The 16,260-nt window shown below is 47.3% G+C and overlaps 2 long non-coding RNA genes across 2 annotated transcripts in view; one reads left to right on the top strand and one right to left on the bottom strand.

Moving 5' to 3' along the window:
• Window positions 1-4,785: 4,785 nt before the first annotated feature.
• LOC310904903 overlaps window positions 4,786-16,260 on the bottom strand; it is a 24,054-nt gene continuing 12,579 nt past the window's right edge. The window contains exon 2 of the long non-coding RNA XR_014588683.1: window positions 4,786-5,229. This is a non-coding gene — a long non-coding RNA (uncharacterized lncRNA). The remainder of the gene's footprint in view (window positions 5,230-16,260) is intronic.
• The window catches only part of LOC310904902, a 147,022-nt gene continuing 143,155 nt past the window's right edge, over window positions 12,394-16,260 (top strand). The window contains exon 1 of the long non-coding RNA XR_014588682.1: window positions 12,394-14,652. This is a non-coding gene — a long non-coding RNA (uncharacterized lncRNA). The remainder of the gene's footprint in view (window positions 14,653-16,260) is intronic.

The raw sequence follows: 16,260 nt of genomic DNA, 5'->3' as shown, positions 1-16,260 counted from the left end.
AGGTGGACTAGGGTGATTCCTGCAATTAGGAAGGGCAGTAGGAAGTGGATGGCGAAGAATCGGGTTAAGGTTGGATTGTCTACTGAGAATCCTCCTCAGGCTCATTCTACTAGAGTTTGCCCAATGTACGGGATGGCTGAGAATAGGTTGGTGATTACGGTGGCCCCTCAGAATGACATTTGTCCTCATGGTAGGACATACCCTACGAAGGCAGTTGCTATTAGGGTGAGTAGGAGGATTACTCCTGTGTTTCAGGTTTCTTTGTATAGGTAGGAGCCGTAGTAGAGGCCTCGTCCGATGTGTAAGTAGATGCAGATAAAGAAGAGCGAAGCACCGTTGGCGTGGAGGTTGCGGATGAGCCATCCGTACTGGACGTCTCGGCATGTGTGAGCTACTGAGGAGAAGGCGAGTGAAGTGTCTGCGGTGTAGTGTATGGCTAGTAGCAGGCCTGTTAGGATTTGTGTGGCTAAGCAGATGGCTAGAAGGGAGCCGAAGTTTCATCAGGCAGAGATGTTGGAGGGGGCGGGTAGGTCGATTAGGGAGTTGTTGATTATTTTTAGTAGGGGATGGGATTTGCGGATGTTAGGGGCCATTAGTGAGTCTGTGTGTTATTAGGATTATTACCAGGATGGAGAGGGCGAAGGATCCTAGGTAGGCCTTAATTAGCCCTGTGTGTATTGAGGTTGCGGCTTTGCTTGCGGCTACTTGTAGTTCAGCAAGGCCCTCTGGTCCTATTTTTTTGAGTCAGGAGAGGTCGATCAAGTGTAGGGCAATGTTTTGTCCCTTTTCTAGTAGGTTTTTGGAGAAGAATCGGTGTACTAGGGGGTTGAAGTACCCTAATGCAGAGGAGAAGTTTATGAGGGGGTTTGGTTTGGGGTGAGTGAGGGTGTGTGTTATGTTCGATAGTTCTAGGGCTAGGATGATTCCTAGGATTGTTATGAGGATGGCAGCAGTTTTGGTGATAAGGGGTATGGTTATTGGGGGGGTTTTGGTTGGTGTGATGAAAGAGGTAATGATTATTCCTGCTGTAATGCTGCCTAGGGCGAGTCGGGTTAGGGGGGCGGTGATTAGTGGGTTGTTTTCGTTTATTGATACTATTGGGGGGATTCGGGTTTGTCCAGCTTGGACTAGGATGGTTATGCGGATGCTGTAGGTTGCGGTGAATGCTGTGGCTATAAGGGTTAGGAGTAGGGCTCAAGTATTTAGGTATGATGTGTTTAAGCTTTCGATGATGAGGTCTTTTGAGTAGAATCCGGCTAGGAATGGGGTTCCTATCAGCGCCAGGTTTCCGATGGTTAGGCAGGAAGTAGTGACTGGGAGTATTTTCTGTAGGCCTCCTATCTTTCGGATATCTTGTTCTCCGTTTAGGTTGTGGATGATAGACCCTGAGCATAGGAATAGTATGGCTTTAAAGAAGGCATGGGTTGAGATGTGTAGGAAGGCTAGTTGTGGGAGGTTTAGTCCGATAGTGACTATTATTAGTCCTAGTTGGCTGGATGTTGAGAAAGCAATGATTTTTTTGATGTCATTTTGGGTTAGGGCGCATGTGGCAGCGAATAGGGTTGATAGAGCACCTAGGCATAGGCAGGCAGTTAGGGCTGTCTGGTTGGTGGCTAGCAGGGGGTGCATGCGGATGAGCAGGAAGATTCCGGCTACTACTATGGTACTGGAGTGCAGTAGGGCTGATACTGGGGTGGGGCCTTCTATTGCTGCGGGCAGTCATGGGTGGAGTCCAAATTGGGCGGATTTTCCTGCGGCTGCGAGGATTAATCCTATGAGGGGGAGGATTGGGGTTTGGTGGGGGTGTACGGCTTGTTGGATCTCTCAGGTGTTGAATGTTGAAGCTAGTCATGCTATGCTCAGGATCAGTCCGATGTCTCCGATTCGGTTGTAGATTACGGCTTGTAGGGCGGCGGTGTTGGCATCTGCTCGGCCTTGTCATCAGCCGATGAGAAGGAAGGACATGATTCATACTCCTTCCCAGCCTACGAATAGGAGGAATATGTTGTTTGCGGTTGTTAGGAGGAGTATGGCGACTAGGAATGTCAGTAGGTAGGTGAAAAATTTTGTTACGTATGGCTCTGAGGCCATGTATCATATGGCGAATTGTAGGATTGATCATGTTACAAATAGGGCGATTGGAAGAAATGTTATTGAGTATTGGTCTATTTTTAGGCTCAGGGGGATTTTAAAGTTTATAATGAATTTTCACTCCCAGTGGCAGGTGACAGATTCTATTCCCGAGTAGATGAATGCGGTTGTAGGGGCTAGGCTAATTAGGAATGCGGTTTTAACAGCGCGGGTGGTGGCTTGTGGGGTGTTTTTAAAGTTTTTAAATAGAAATGGCAGGATGATTGGGGTTAGGAGGATTGTCAGCGTGAGTAGTGTGAGGGAGTTGATTAGTAGTGTGGGGTTCACTACTTTTACTTGGATTTGCACCAAGATGGGTGGTTCCTAAGACCAGTGGATTGCTGTTATCCTTTAAAAGTAAGGGGGCTGAGGTTTTAGGCTCAGATGTAAGAGTTAGCAGCTCTTGTTGGTTAAACCCTCCCCTCGGCAGGTAAGAAGGTTTGAACTTCTATTCTTAGAATCACAGTCTAATGTTTGGTTTAAACTATACTTGCATGAGGGGATTCCGGAGATCAGTTCGGGTTTGAGGATTAGGAGGAATATTGGGATAATGTGGAGTGTTATGAGCAGGTGTTCTCGCGTGGTTGAGTTTTGCATAGATGTGATGTGGGAGGGGATTGAGCCTCGTTGGGTCATTAGTAGTATGAATAAGGTGTAGGAGGCGGTTAGTAGGGTTGCGATTCCTGTTAGGATGATCGTGAAGGCAGATCAGTTGAATAAGGTGATTATAATGGTTAGCTCTGCTATGAGGTTTGTTGTTGGGGGTAAGGCTATGTTTGTTAGATTGGCCAGCAATCATCAGGTAGCTATGAGTGGTAGGAGAGGTTGTAGGCCTCGTGTGAGTAGTAGAATTCGGCTGTGCGTACGTTCATAGTTTGTGTTGGCTAGGCAGAATAGTATGGAGGAAGTTAGTCCATGGGAAATTATTAGGATCATTGCCCCTGAGAATGATCAGTGGGTTTGGATTATTCCTGCGGCGATAACTAGGCCTATGTGGCTAACGGATGAATAAGCGATTAGTGATTTTAGGTCTGTCTGTCGTAGGCAGATTGAGCTAGTCATTAGGGCGCCTCATAGGGCCAGGGTTAGGAAGGGGTAGTGCAGGAGGTTGGACAGTGGGCCCATAAATAGAGTGACTCGTATAATTCCGTATCCTCCTAGCTTTAGTAGTAGGGCGGCGAGGAGTATTGAGCCTGCGATGGGTGCTTCTACGTGGGCTTTTGGCAGTCAGAGGTGTAGGCCGTATAGTGGGGCTTTTACTATGAATGCTATGAGCAGTGCTAGACCTGATAGTATTCCTGTCCATGAGGTGGATAGGGTTGGGTGGGTTAGTTGTAGGGTTGGCAGGTGCAGGGTGCCAATTTTCACGTATAGGTGTATGATTGTGATTAGCAGGGGTAGAGAGCTTACTGGCGTGTAGAATAGCAGGTAGATGCCAGCGCTTAGGCGTTCTGGTTGGTTCCCCCATCGGGTGATTAAGATTAGGGTGGGAATGAGGGTTGCTTCAAATGAGATGTAAAATAGTGCTAGTTCTGTGGTGGAAAAGGCTAGTAGGATGAATGGCTGGACTGCGACTAAGGTTGAGATAAAGATTCGTTTGCGTTGTAGGGGTTCTTGTTGCAGGTGGTTTTGGCTTGCTATGATTATGAGTGGGAGTAGTCAGCAGGATAGTACTAGGAGGGGGGATGAGATTTGGTCAATTCCTGTTCAGTTGGATAAAAATTTGTAGGGGTAGTAGGTTGGGATTAATCACTGTAGGCTTAGGGCAGCGATTAGGAGGCTGTATAAGGTGGTGTTAGTCCATAGAAATTTTGGTGGAGACAGCAGGGCTGTTGGAAGAAGTATGATTGTGGGTAGGATGATTTTTAGCATTGCAGGAGGTTTAGGTTGTGTAGATGGTCGGAGCCATGTGTGCGGGTGGAGGCTACTAGGATGGCCAGGCCTGTGCCCGCCTCACACGCTGAGAAGGTTAGCATGAGAATTGGTACCATGGTGAATGAGGAGACTTGGTTTTCGATGGATCATATTGATAGGCCTACGAATATCGATAATATTATGCTTTCAAGGCATAGTAGGGCGGATACTAGGTGGGTTCGGTGGAAGGCTAGTCCTAGTCCGCTGAAAATGAAGGCTGAGTAGAAGCTTAAATGTAGGGGCGACATAAAAAAGTTACAGGGTTGGCTGTAATCTGCTGGGTCGAAACCAGCTATCTTTTTGGTTAGACTAACTTTCTGTTATTCTGCTCATTCTAGGCCCCCTTGAATTCACTCGTAGGCCAGTCCGAGTGTTAGGAGAAGGAGGATCACTACAGTTCAGGTGAGGGTCATTAGGGGGGATTGGAGTTGGACGGCTCATGGCAGGGGGAGTAGGAGGGCGATTTCTAGGTCGAATAGGACGAACAGGATGGCTACTGAGGAAGAATCGGACTGAGAATGGTAATCGAGCAGATCCAAGTGGGTCGAATCCACATTCGTACGGTGAGAGTTTCTCTGAGTCGGGGTTTATTTGGGCGAGTCAGAAGTTTAATGAGGTTAGGGCGGCGCTTAGGATTGATGATAGGGCGAATATGAACATGAGTGCGTTCATTGCTCTCCTCTGGGTTTATACCAGATTCTAGAGATTGGAAGTCAATTGTAATTAATATACTAGAAGAGCAAGATCCTCATCAGTAGATGGTTATGTAGAGGAATAGTCAGATGACGTCTACGAAGTGTCAGTATCAGGCTGCTGCCTCGAATCCGAAGTGGTGGTCTGATGTAAAGTGGAACTTGATCAGTCGGAAGAGGCAGACGGTCAGGAAGGAGGATCCGATGATTACGTGGAGTCCGTGGAATCCAGTGGCAACGAAGAAGGTAGATCCGTAGACGCTATCGGCGATTGAGAATGGGGCTTCGTGGTATTCTATTGCTTGTAGGGCTGTGAAGTAGAATCCCAGGAGGATCGTTAGGGTTAGGGCGTGGATGGCGTGTTTTCGGTTTCCTTCTGTGATGCTGTGATGGGCTCACGTTACGGTAACGCCTGAGGCTAGTAGGATGGCTGTGTTTAGTAGGGGGACTTCTATCGGGTTGAGTGGTTTAATTCCTGTTGGGGGTCATTGGCCTCCTAGTTCTGGGGTTGGGGCCAGGCTCGAGTGGAAGAACGCTCAGAAGAACCCTAAGAAGAAGAATGCTTCGGATGTGATGAAAAGGATTATGCCGTATCGTAGGCCTTTTTGGACTGTGGGAGTGTGATGGCCTTGGAAGGTGCTTTCTCGTACAATGTCTCGTCATCATTGGAGTATTACTAGGAGTATTGAGATGAGGCCTAGGGTTAGTAGTATGGATGAGTTGTAGTGGAATCACATGATTAATCCTGAGGTTGTGAGTAGGGCGGCGGCTGCCCCGAAGATTGGTCAAGGGCTTGGGTCAACTATGTGGTATGAGTGTGCTTGGTGTGCCATTAGATGTTTTCTTGTAAGTATAGGCTTAGAAGGAGCACGAAGACGTAGGCCTGGATTATGGCTACTGCTACTTCTAGGATGGTTAGGAGTAGTAGGATGATTATTGTTAGGATGGATACTGCAGGAAGGGTGGGTATTAATGCAATGGAGGCTGTAGAGATGAGTTGGATGAGTAAGTGTCCTGCTGTAAGGTTGGCTGTAAGGCGGACTCCGAGGGCTAGGGGGCGGATTAGTAGGCTGGTTGTTTCGATCAGGATTAGTGCGGGGATTAGGGGTGTAGGGGTACCTTCGGGTAATAGGTGGGCTAAAGAGGCTGATGGTTGGTTTCGTAGGCCTGTTAGTAGTGTGGCGAGCCATAGTGGGAAGGCTAGGGCTATGTTCATAGATAGTTGGGTGGTTGGGGTGAATGTATATGGAAGGAGGCCTAGAAGGTTGATTGTAAGAAGTATGATTATTAGGGATGTAAATATTATGGCTCATTTGTGGCCATTTTTGTTGAGTGGGACTATTAGTTGTTTTGTGATTAGGTGAAGGAGTCATGTTTGGATAGTAGAAAGGCGGTTGTTGATTCATCGGTTGTTTGGGGACGGGAATAGTAGGGCTGGGAAGAGTAGGGATAGTAGGATTAAGGGGATGCCAAATAGATTGGGGCTGGAAAATTGGTCAAAGAAGCTTAGGTTCATGGTCAGGATCATGGTGTGGGTTTGGTAGTGAGGGAGGTCTTATTTGATGGGGGGTTGGTTGTGGTGAAGGCTAGTAGTTTTGGTTGGATGAGGAGTGCTAGGGTTAATCAGGTTATAATTATGATTGAAAATCATGGTGCGGGGTTAAGCTGTGGCATATCATTAAGGAGGGGGAAGTCCCTCTTTGGCTAGCTTAAAAGGCTAGTGCTGTTGCATAGCTTCTTAATGATTAGGATGATGATAGAAGGGACGATCAGGCCTCGAAATGTGGGAGTGGGGTTGATTCTACTACAATGGGTATGTAGCTGTGATTAGCCCCGCAAATTTCTGAGCATTGTCCGTAAAAAATCCCAGGCCGGGTGGTAATGAATGAAGTTTGGTTTAGTCGGCCTGGGATTGCGTCTGTTTTAACTCCGAGCGTTGGGACTGCTCAGGAGTGGAGTACGTCTCCTGCAGTAATGATCACGCGGATGGGGGATTCTATTGGGATAACTACGCGGTGGTCAACTTCTAGCAGTCGGAAGTGGCCGTTGGGTAGGTCTGGGGTGGGCACTATGTAGGAGTCGAATGATAGGTCTTTGAAGTCTGTGTATTCATAGCTTCAGTATCATTGGTGGTCGATGGCTTTTAGGGTGAGGTCTGGTTCGTCGATTTTGTCCATTATGTAGAGGATTTGTAGGGATGGGAGGGCGAGGAGTACCAGGACGATAGCAGGTAGGATTGTCCAGATCAGCTCTACTTCTTGGGCGTCTACAGCATTGGACGAGAGTTTTTCTGTTAGTATGTGGGCTAAAAGGTAGAGAACTAGGCTGCAGATAGCTAGGGCAACGATTAGGGCGTGGTCGTGGAATTCAACGAGTTCTTCTATGATGGGTGATGAGGCGTCTTGGAATCCTAGTTGGGAGTGGTTGGCCACATGAGATGTACAGGATTTTTACCTGTGATTTAGTCTTGACAAGGCTATGTAATTGGTTTACTAACGTCTCATAAGAAAGAAGCATGAGCGGTTAATGCAGTTGGCTTGAAACCAGCATGTGAGGGTTCGATTCCTTCCTTTCTTGTACTTGGACGAAGGCCGGTTCCTCGAAAGTATGGTATGGGGGAGGGCAGCCGTGGATTCATTCAACGTTTGTGGTAGTTAGTTCTGGTTGTAGGACTTTTCGTTTGGCCGGAAAGGCTTCTCAGATGATGAATATTAGTATGATTACGGCTACTATTGAGATTAGGGAGCCGATGGAGGAAATGGTGTTTCATAGTGTGTAGGCGTCGGGATAGTCCGAGTATCGTCGGGGTATTCCTGCTAGGCCTAGGAAGTGCTGGGGGAAGAACGTTAGGTTTACTCCTGTAAATATTACCCCGAAGTGGGCTTTTGCTCATGTTTGGTGTAGGGTAAACCCAGTGAGTAGTGGGAATCAGTGAGTAAATCCTGCTAGAGGCCATCCTAGTATAGGTAGAAGGTAAGTAAGGCCAATTTGGGGCTGTAAACTAGGATGATGGCGATTCAGCCTAAGTGGGAGATGGACGAGAAGGCTAGGATTTTGCGTGTTTGTGTTTGGTTCAGTCCTATTCAGCCTCCTAGTGCTGTTGAGGCTAGGGCCATGGCGGTGAGTAGAGCTGGGTCGAGGGATTTGGATGTTAGTAGGAGCAGGGTTAGTGGGGGGAATTTTATGAGGGTCGAGAGTAGCAGGGCTGTTATTAGTGGCGATCCTTGTAGTACTTCTGGGAATCAGAAGTGAAATGGCACTAGGCCCAGTTTAATAGCGATTGCTGCTGTCAGTAGTAGACAGGAGGTTGGGTGGTTTATTTGTGTGATGTCTCATTGGCCGGTGACTCAGGCATTGGTTATGCTAGAGAATAGGACCAGGGCGGAAGCAGCTGCTTGGGTTAGGAAGTATTTCGTTGCGGCTTCTACTGCTCGTGGGTGGTGGGATTTGGCAATTAGGGGAATGATGGCTAGTGCGTTGATCTCCAGTCCTGTCCAGGCCAGAACTCAGTGGTTGCTGGAAATTGTGATTGTGGTGCCCAAGATGAGGCTGAAGGTTATGATTGGGGTCGCGTAAGGGTTCATTAGTAGAGGAGGGGGTTAAACCATCATTTTCGGGGTATGGGCCCGATAGCTTGATTAGCTGACTCTACTAGAAAATAATATAAGGGAAGTATGGAGAATTTTGATTTCTCTTGTGTGGGTTCAATTCCTACTTTTCTAAGGTCAACAGGAAATGAGAGGGCTGTTATACCTCTATGTTCACTTTATCATAGTGACCCTTTGTAGTTCAGGCACATTTCCTTATGTAAGGAGGTAGGCCTGCATAGCAGATAGGTATGCTGATGTGTCAGAGGCACAGAGCTAGTGTGAGGGGTAGGAAGTTTTTTCATAGTAGGTGCATTAGTTGGTCATATCGGAATCGTGGGTATGAAGCTCGGACCCATAAGAAACCAGAAGATAGTAGGAGGACTTTTGTGGCTAGGATGACGGGGAATAGTTCTGTGGGTGGCCCTAGGGCGCTTGGGTTTAGGAATATGATGGCTGTAAGTGTATTTATTAGCATAATGTTCGCATATTCAGCTAGGAAGAATAAGGCGAAGGGTCCTGCGGCGTATTCAACGTTAAACCCTGAGACTAGCTCAGATTCACCCTCTGTGAGGTCAAAAGGAGCTCGGTTTGTCTCTGCTAGGGTGGATACGTATCATATTATTGCTAGGGGTCATGAGGAGAAAATGAAGTATAGAGGCTCCTGTGCGACGGCAAAGGAGCTGAGTGTGTAGCTTCCGCTTAGTATGATTATTGATAGCAGGATTATGGCCAGTGTCACTTCGTATGAAATGGTCTGTGCTACTGCCCGTAGGGCTCCGATTAGTGCGTATTTTGAGTTCGAGGCTCAGCCTGATCATAGGACTGAGTAGACGGCTAGGCTTGACATGGCTATTAGGAAGAGAACTCCGAGGTTTAGATCTGCTAGGGGAAATGGGAGTGGTAGTGGTGCTCAAGTGGTGAGGGCTAGGACAAGGGCTAGTATTGGTATCAGAATGAATAGAAGTGGGGAAGAGGTAGAGGGTCGGATGGGCTCTTTGGTAAATAGTTTCAGTCCGTCCGCAAATGGTTGAAGTAGGCCAAAAGGCCCGACAACGTTAGGGCCTTTGCGGGATTGTATGTAGCTTAGGATTTTCCGTTCTACTAGGGTTAGGAAGGCTACGGCAATCAGGATTGGGATGATGTATAGGAGGGATATAACGAGGCAGCTTAGTGTTGTTATTTGAATCATGGGTGAAGCTAGGGAGAGGATTTGAACCTCTGGGGAAAGGGCTTAAGCCTTCTGCACTTGCCGGGCTCTGCCACTCTAGCTGGTCCTTTTCTAGGATTGAAAGTGGTGGGGGAAGGCCCTCTTCACGGTTTAGTTGGTTTCACTGCTTAGAGGGGGGGGGCGTGCTTGTGGTATTGGCCCCACTTTCCCGGTCCTTTCGTACTGGGGAGAGTGTGCCATAGATAGAAACCGACCTGGATTGCTCCGGTCTGAACTCAGATCACGTAGGACTGTTAATCGTTGAACAAACGAACCCTTAATAGCGGCTGCACCATTAGGATGTCCTGATCCAACATCGAGGTCGTAAACCCCCCTGTCGATATGGGCTCTTGAGGGGGATTGCGCTGTTATCCCTGGGGTAGCTTGGTCCATTAATCAATTATATTGGGTCTGGTCACTGTTAGCACTTTGAGGGGTAGCTCTAGGTAAAGAGGTATGGTCTTGTTTTTGGAGGATTTGTTCTCCTCCAAGGTCGCCCCAACCGAAAAATATCGACCAGGCTCTGCGATGGTAGTGGCCCCAGTGGGGTTGATTGAGGATTCGCGGTGGTCGTTGATTTTTAAGTTCCACAGGGTCTTCTCGTCTTATGTTCACATCCCCGCTTTTGCACGGGGAGATCAATTTCACTGATTATCTGTGAGAGACAGTTAAGACCTCGTTTAGCCATTCATACAAGTCTCGATTTATGGGACAATTGATTGCGCTACCTTTGCACGGTTAGGATACCGCGGCCGTTAAACCTAAGTCACCGGGCAGGCATCACCTTCAATACTTGTTTAATTTGCTGAAGGCTATGTTTTTGGTAAACAGTCGGGCCTTATTAATTTGCCGAGTTCCTTTCACAGATTTTAATCGCTCTTATAGGCGCTCCTGAGTCGGGTTAACAGGGTTAGTTAATACGTGGTCTTGTAGGGGTTTTTGTATCTGTCTAGGTCTGTTAATAATGTTTCTATGTAAGCTTGCGCCGTTAGAGGGGTGTGGCCCTGAGTTACTTATTTTAGCATTAATTCTCCTATATTCATAGGTTGACCTGTTTGTGATAAGGGAATCATCTTATTTTGGTATTTTTAGGTGGTGGAGCTTTGACGCACTCTTTTTTGATGGCTGCTTTAGGGCCCACGGTAGGATCAGTAGTAAGAATTATCCGCTAGTCGAGGTTGTGTCCTTTTTTAATGGAGCTGTCCCTCCATTAAATAGCTCTTAATCATCTCATTAGGGTTCAGGATGTCCGGTAGGGAGGATTAAGGGGGAACTTAGATTCGTTTCACAGGTAACCAGCTATCACCCAGCTCGGTTGGCTTTTCACCTCTACTGACAAGTCATCCCACTCTTTTGCAACAGAGACGGGTTCGCTCTCTTTAACTGCTTGAAAGTAGCTCGCTTGGGTTTCGGGGGGGCAAACTTTAGTTCACTTTGCTTGGTTGTTCTCGCTAAACCATGATGCAAAAGGTACAAGGGTTGATCTTTGCTGTCTGTCGCTTTGATTGTTTCACTGCTATTTCATCTTTCCCTTACGGTACTGGGGTCTCTATCGCGTCTAAGTGTCTTTTCTATCGCCTATACTAAGACTGTAAAATGCTTTAGTTTAATTAGTTTAGTAAATTCTTTAGTTTTGGTGTACTATTTGTGTGGTTGAGCTAGAGGGGGGGCTTCAAGACGATCCGGTCTAGTAGATATCTTTCAGGTGTAAGCTGAGTGCTTTGGTGTTATAGCTACGTCTTGATATTCTAAGTACACCTTCCGGTACACTTACCTTGTTACGACTTACCTCATCTTCAGCGTATTTATGGTATTAGTTATGTGGGATGTGGCTTTTGAGGAGGGTGACGGGCGGTATGTACGTGCCCCAGGGCCGGCTTAAAGTAGGCTCTATTGTCCCACTTTACTGCTAAATCCGCCTTCCAGAAGTGGTTTCACGCTTCTTTCCGTGTGCCCTATGAATAGGGAATGTAGCCCATTTCTTCCACTCCATAGGCTATACCTTGACCTGTCTTATTAGCGGGGTGCTATTGTGTCCACTGTTGTGCTCTCATTCGAGGTGGGCTGGCGACGGCGGTATGTAGGCTGTGTTGGCAAGGGGTGGTTGGGTTAATCGGGGATTATCGATTGTAGAACAGGCTCCTCTAGGTGGGTTTGGGGCACCGCCAAGTCCTTAGAGTTTTAAGCGTTTGTGCTCGTAGTTCTCTGGCGGATACTTCGGTAAAGTAAGTATCAAGATTTAGGGCCAGGCATAGTGGGGTATCTAATCCCAGTTTGGGCCCTGGCTTTCGTGGGTTTAAATCAGTCGTTAGTTCCTAAGATCATCTTAATGGTGTGTTTAGGTGCATCTTGGGCTTATGACAGCTCAGTTGCATTTTGATCTTAGTTAGCTAGGATAGGCATTTTACCACTCTTTACGCCGTGTCAATAGGACGGTTGATTTGGGTTTCTTGTATGACCGCGGTGGCTGGCACAAGATTTACCAACCCTTGAAGTTAGGCTGTTGCTATAACTAAGTCAAGTTTGCACTCATTGCTTAATGTTAATTACTGCTGAATACCCGTGGGGGCGTGGCTTAGCGAGGCGTCTTGGGCTACTACTTGGGTGTGCCTGATACCCGCTCCTCAAGGCCTGTATGGGGGTAGGTGGTCGAGGGCGTTTACACTGGGGCGCGGATACTTGCATGTATATATTTAGCAAAAACCAACCGTAAGGTTAGGACTAAGTCTTTTGTCCGCAGGCATGTTTTATGCCATCTTGGCAACTTCAGTGCCATGCTTTGTGTTAAGCTATGTGGACGGGGGTGTGGTTAGCTGATAGTTGAGTGGTGAGTGAGAGTGAAGTATATGAAATTATTGCTTGTGTTTACTATTTTTAGTACTGGAGTTTCTCTAATAAGTTTAAGTTATTTTGTATGTGTTTGTGTGTATATGTACATCGTTCCGATGATGTCATGGAAGGGATGATTAATGGAGTTTTAGAGGTAGTTTGCTGGGATTGGGCGATGAAGGTTTATGCTACATGGTGGTTAGCGAAAGTTTACTGGTTTAGTTTGTGAAGCGCAGGGGTTGCGCTTAATGATTTGTTGTTTTGTGCTATGTCCAACGAGCATTCATCCAATAGCCCCATTTAACCCGGAGGGTGGAGGTAACATTAACTGAATGTGGTCAAAGTGCATCAGTGTCAGGATGATTCCCCATATACGCCAACCGTCTCATCGAGGGACCCTTGAAATATAGGATAGGCCGTGAGGCAGGTGTGTCCAGGCTTAGATTGTGGGACCCCCGAGATCACTGGGAATAGCCACCTGTGAGGTAACCCCGGAAAAAATAAGAGGAACCAGAGGCGCCAAAAAGCTGGAACATGCCGCGATTACGCATTGAGAAGGTGAAAGTACTCACAGATGCCACTTTGAAGGGCAAGGAGGGGTGAGTGAACCCAATGGATGGCCCTGACCGAGGAACCAGAGGCGCAAAAATGTGAGGAGGGCGAGGGGTTTAGGGGGAACGTATGGGCCTGAAGCTAGTCATACCGGACATTATGTGCAACGGGTTGCTGATTTCACGTGAGGAGTACGATTAATAAATCCGTCTGATACGAACTGCATGAGATATGTGGTGGAGAGTTGTTGTTGGAGCATGTCCTGTGAGCATTCATTAAAATGGGGTCTTGTTATGCGCTTGAGTGGAGTTGTATTGGGTGTTGTGGGGTATGGTCCTAGAACATTCATGCCGGGTGGTTTGGTAGGAGTGTGTTTAAGGGTTTAATGGCCGTGTACATGTATGGGTTTAGCACCTGCTTATAAGATAGTCCGTATATAATGTATATTACTGGTACTATAGTATGTATGTATATGGGGTATATAAATTTATGCACGAATATGCATAACCAAATACCCCCGCCTCGGGGGGGGGGGGGGGTGGGGGGTTAAGCATAATGGCATAGATGGGGTAGAATTATTGGGGGCTTGCGGTTAGTTCCTGTAGTTGAGAACAATGGCGGCTTTTCGAGCCGCAGGCCTCGGGTAGTGTCCGGGCAGGAATAATGACTTATTTTATGTTTTTTTTAGGGATTTGCTTTGCGGTGGGTGTTTTGGGTGTGGCGTCGAATCCTTCGCCGTATTATGGGGTTGTTGGTTTGGTGTTAGCGTCTGTGGCGGGGTGCGGGTGGTTGCTGGGCCTTGGGGTTTCGTTCGTGGCTTTAGTGCTGTTTATGGTGTATTTGGGGGGTATGCTGGTGGTGTTTGTTTATTCAGTAGCTTTAGCAGCGGAGCCTTTCCCTGGGGCTTGGGGGGATTGACGGGTGATTGGATGTGCAGTAGCGTTTGTGGCAATTGTTTTTGGGGGGTTGGTGTTTGGGGGGTTTATGGGGGCTTGGAAGTTCGGGGTTTCTACTGTGAATAATGTTGGGGTGTTTGTTGTTCGGTCGGATTTTAGTGGAGTTTCCATGTTTTATTCACATGGGGCAGGGATGTTTTTAGTGGCGGGTTGGGGGCTGTTGTTGACTTTGTTTGTTGTATTGGAGCTTGTGCGGGGGTTGTCGCGGGGTGCTATTCGGGCGGTTTAGGGGTTAGGGTCAGAGAATAGTTTATTGAAAATGCCAGCTTTGGGAGCTGGAGATAAAGGTTTGAGTCCTTTTTTTCTGAGTTTGGGGTACTCTAAGAAGTGGTAAGTCTTCAATCTTTGGTTTACAAGACCAATGTTTTTATAAACTATTAGAGTATTTAGCAGTTGAGTATTTTGTTTTCTAGGGCGCTTGCGGCGGGGAGGAGAAATAGGAGGATAGTGAAGTAGGCGATTGAAGCGAGTTGGCCGATGATGATGAATGGGTGTTCGACGGGTTGGCTTCCTACTCATGTTAGGACGAGGAGGTCGGCGACTAGTACTCAGAATAGGAGCTGGGAGAGTGGTCGGAATGTTATTGCTCGTTGTTTTGATTTGTGCAGGAATGGGATTAGGAATAGGATCAGTACGGAGGCGGCCAGTGCTAATACGCCTCCTAGTTTATTTGGGATTGAACGTAGGATGGCGTAGGCGAATAGGAAGTATCATTCTGGCTTGATGTGTGGTGGGGTTACTAGCGGGTTTGCTGGGGTGAAGTTTTCTGGGTCTCCCAGGAGGTTAACCGCTCATGCTTCTTTCTTATGAGACGTTAGTAAACCAATTACATAGCCTTGTCAAGACTAAATCACAGGTAAAAATCCTGTACATCTCATGTGGCCAACCACTCCCAACTAGGATTCCAAGACGCCTCATCACCCATCATAGAAGAACTCGTTGAATTCCACGACCACGCCCTAATCGTTGCCCTAGCTATCTGCAGCCTAGTTCTCTACCTTTTAGCCCACATACTAACAGAAAAACTCTCGTCCAATGCTGTAGACGCCCAAGAAGTAGAGCTGATCTGGACAATCCTACCTGCTATCGTCCTGGTACTCCTCGCCCTCCCATCCCTACAAATCCTCTACATAATGGACGAAATCGACGAACCAGACCTCACCCTAAAAGCCATCGGCCACCAATGACACTGAAGCTACGAATACACAGACTTCAAAGACCTATCATTCGACTCCTACATAGTGCCCACCCCAGACTTACCCAACGGCCACTTCCGACTGCTAGAAGTTGACCACCGCGTAGTTATCCCAATAGAATCCCCCATCCGCGTGATCATTACTGCAGGAGACGTACTCCACTCCTGAGCAGTCCCAACGCTCGGAGTTAAAACAGACGCAATCCCAGGCCGACTAAACCAAGCTTCATTCATTACCACCCGGCCTGGGATTTTTTGCGGACAATGCTCAGAAATTTGCGGGGCTAATCACAGCTACATACCCATTGTAGTAGAATCAACCCCACTCCCACATTTCGAGGCCTGATCGTCCCTTCTATCATCATCCTAATCATTAAGAAGCTATGCAACAGCACTAGCCTTTTAAGCTAGCCAAAGAGGGACTTCCCCCTCCTTAATGATATGCCACAGCTTAACCCCGCACCATGATTTTCAATCATAATTATAACCTGATTAACCCTAGCACTCCTCATCCAACCAAAACTACTAGCCTTCACCACAACCAACCCCCCATCAAATAAGACCTCCCTCACTACCAAACCCACACCATGATCCTGACCATGAACCTAAGCTTCTTTGACCAATTTTCCAGCCCCAATCTATTTGGCATCCCCTTAATCCTACTATCCCTACTCTTCCCAGCCCTACTATTCCCGTCCCCAAACAACCGATGAATCAACAACCGCCTTTCTACTATCCAAACATGACTCCTTCACCTAATCACAAAACAACTAATAGTCCCACTCAACAAAAATGGCCACAAATGAGCCATAATATTTACATCCCTAATAATCATACTTCTTACAATCAACCTTCTAGGCCTCCTTCCATATACATTCACCCCAACCACCCAACTATCTATGAACATAGCCCTAGCCTTCCCACTATGGCTCGCCACACTACTAACAGGCATGTTTAACCATGTACGTGCCCCAGGGCCGGCTTAAAGTAGGCTCTATTGTCCCACTTTACTGCTAAATCCGCCTTCCAGAAGTGGTTTCACGCTTCTTTCCGTGTGCCCTATGAATAGGGAATGTAGCCCATTTCTTCCACTCCATAGGCTATACCTTGACCTGTCTTATTAGCGGGGTGCTTTTGTGTCCACTGTTGTGCTCTCATTCGAGGTGGGCTGGCGACGGCGGTATGTAGGCTGTGT

The sequence above is a fragment of the Anser anser genome (assembly GCF_964211835.1).
Source record: "Anser anser genome assembly, chromosome: 10".
Taxonomy (NCBI): domain Eukaryota; kingdom Metazoa; phylum Chordata; class Aves; order Anseriformes; family Anatidae; genus Anser; species Anser anser.
This window is presented reverse-complemented; position numbering and strand designations above follow the sequence as displayed.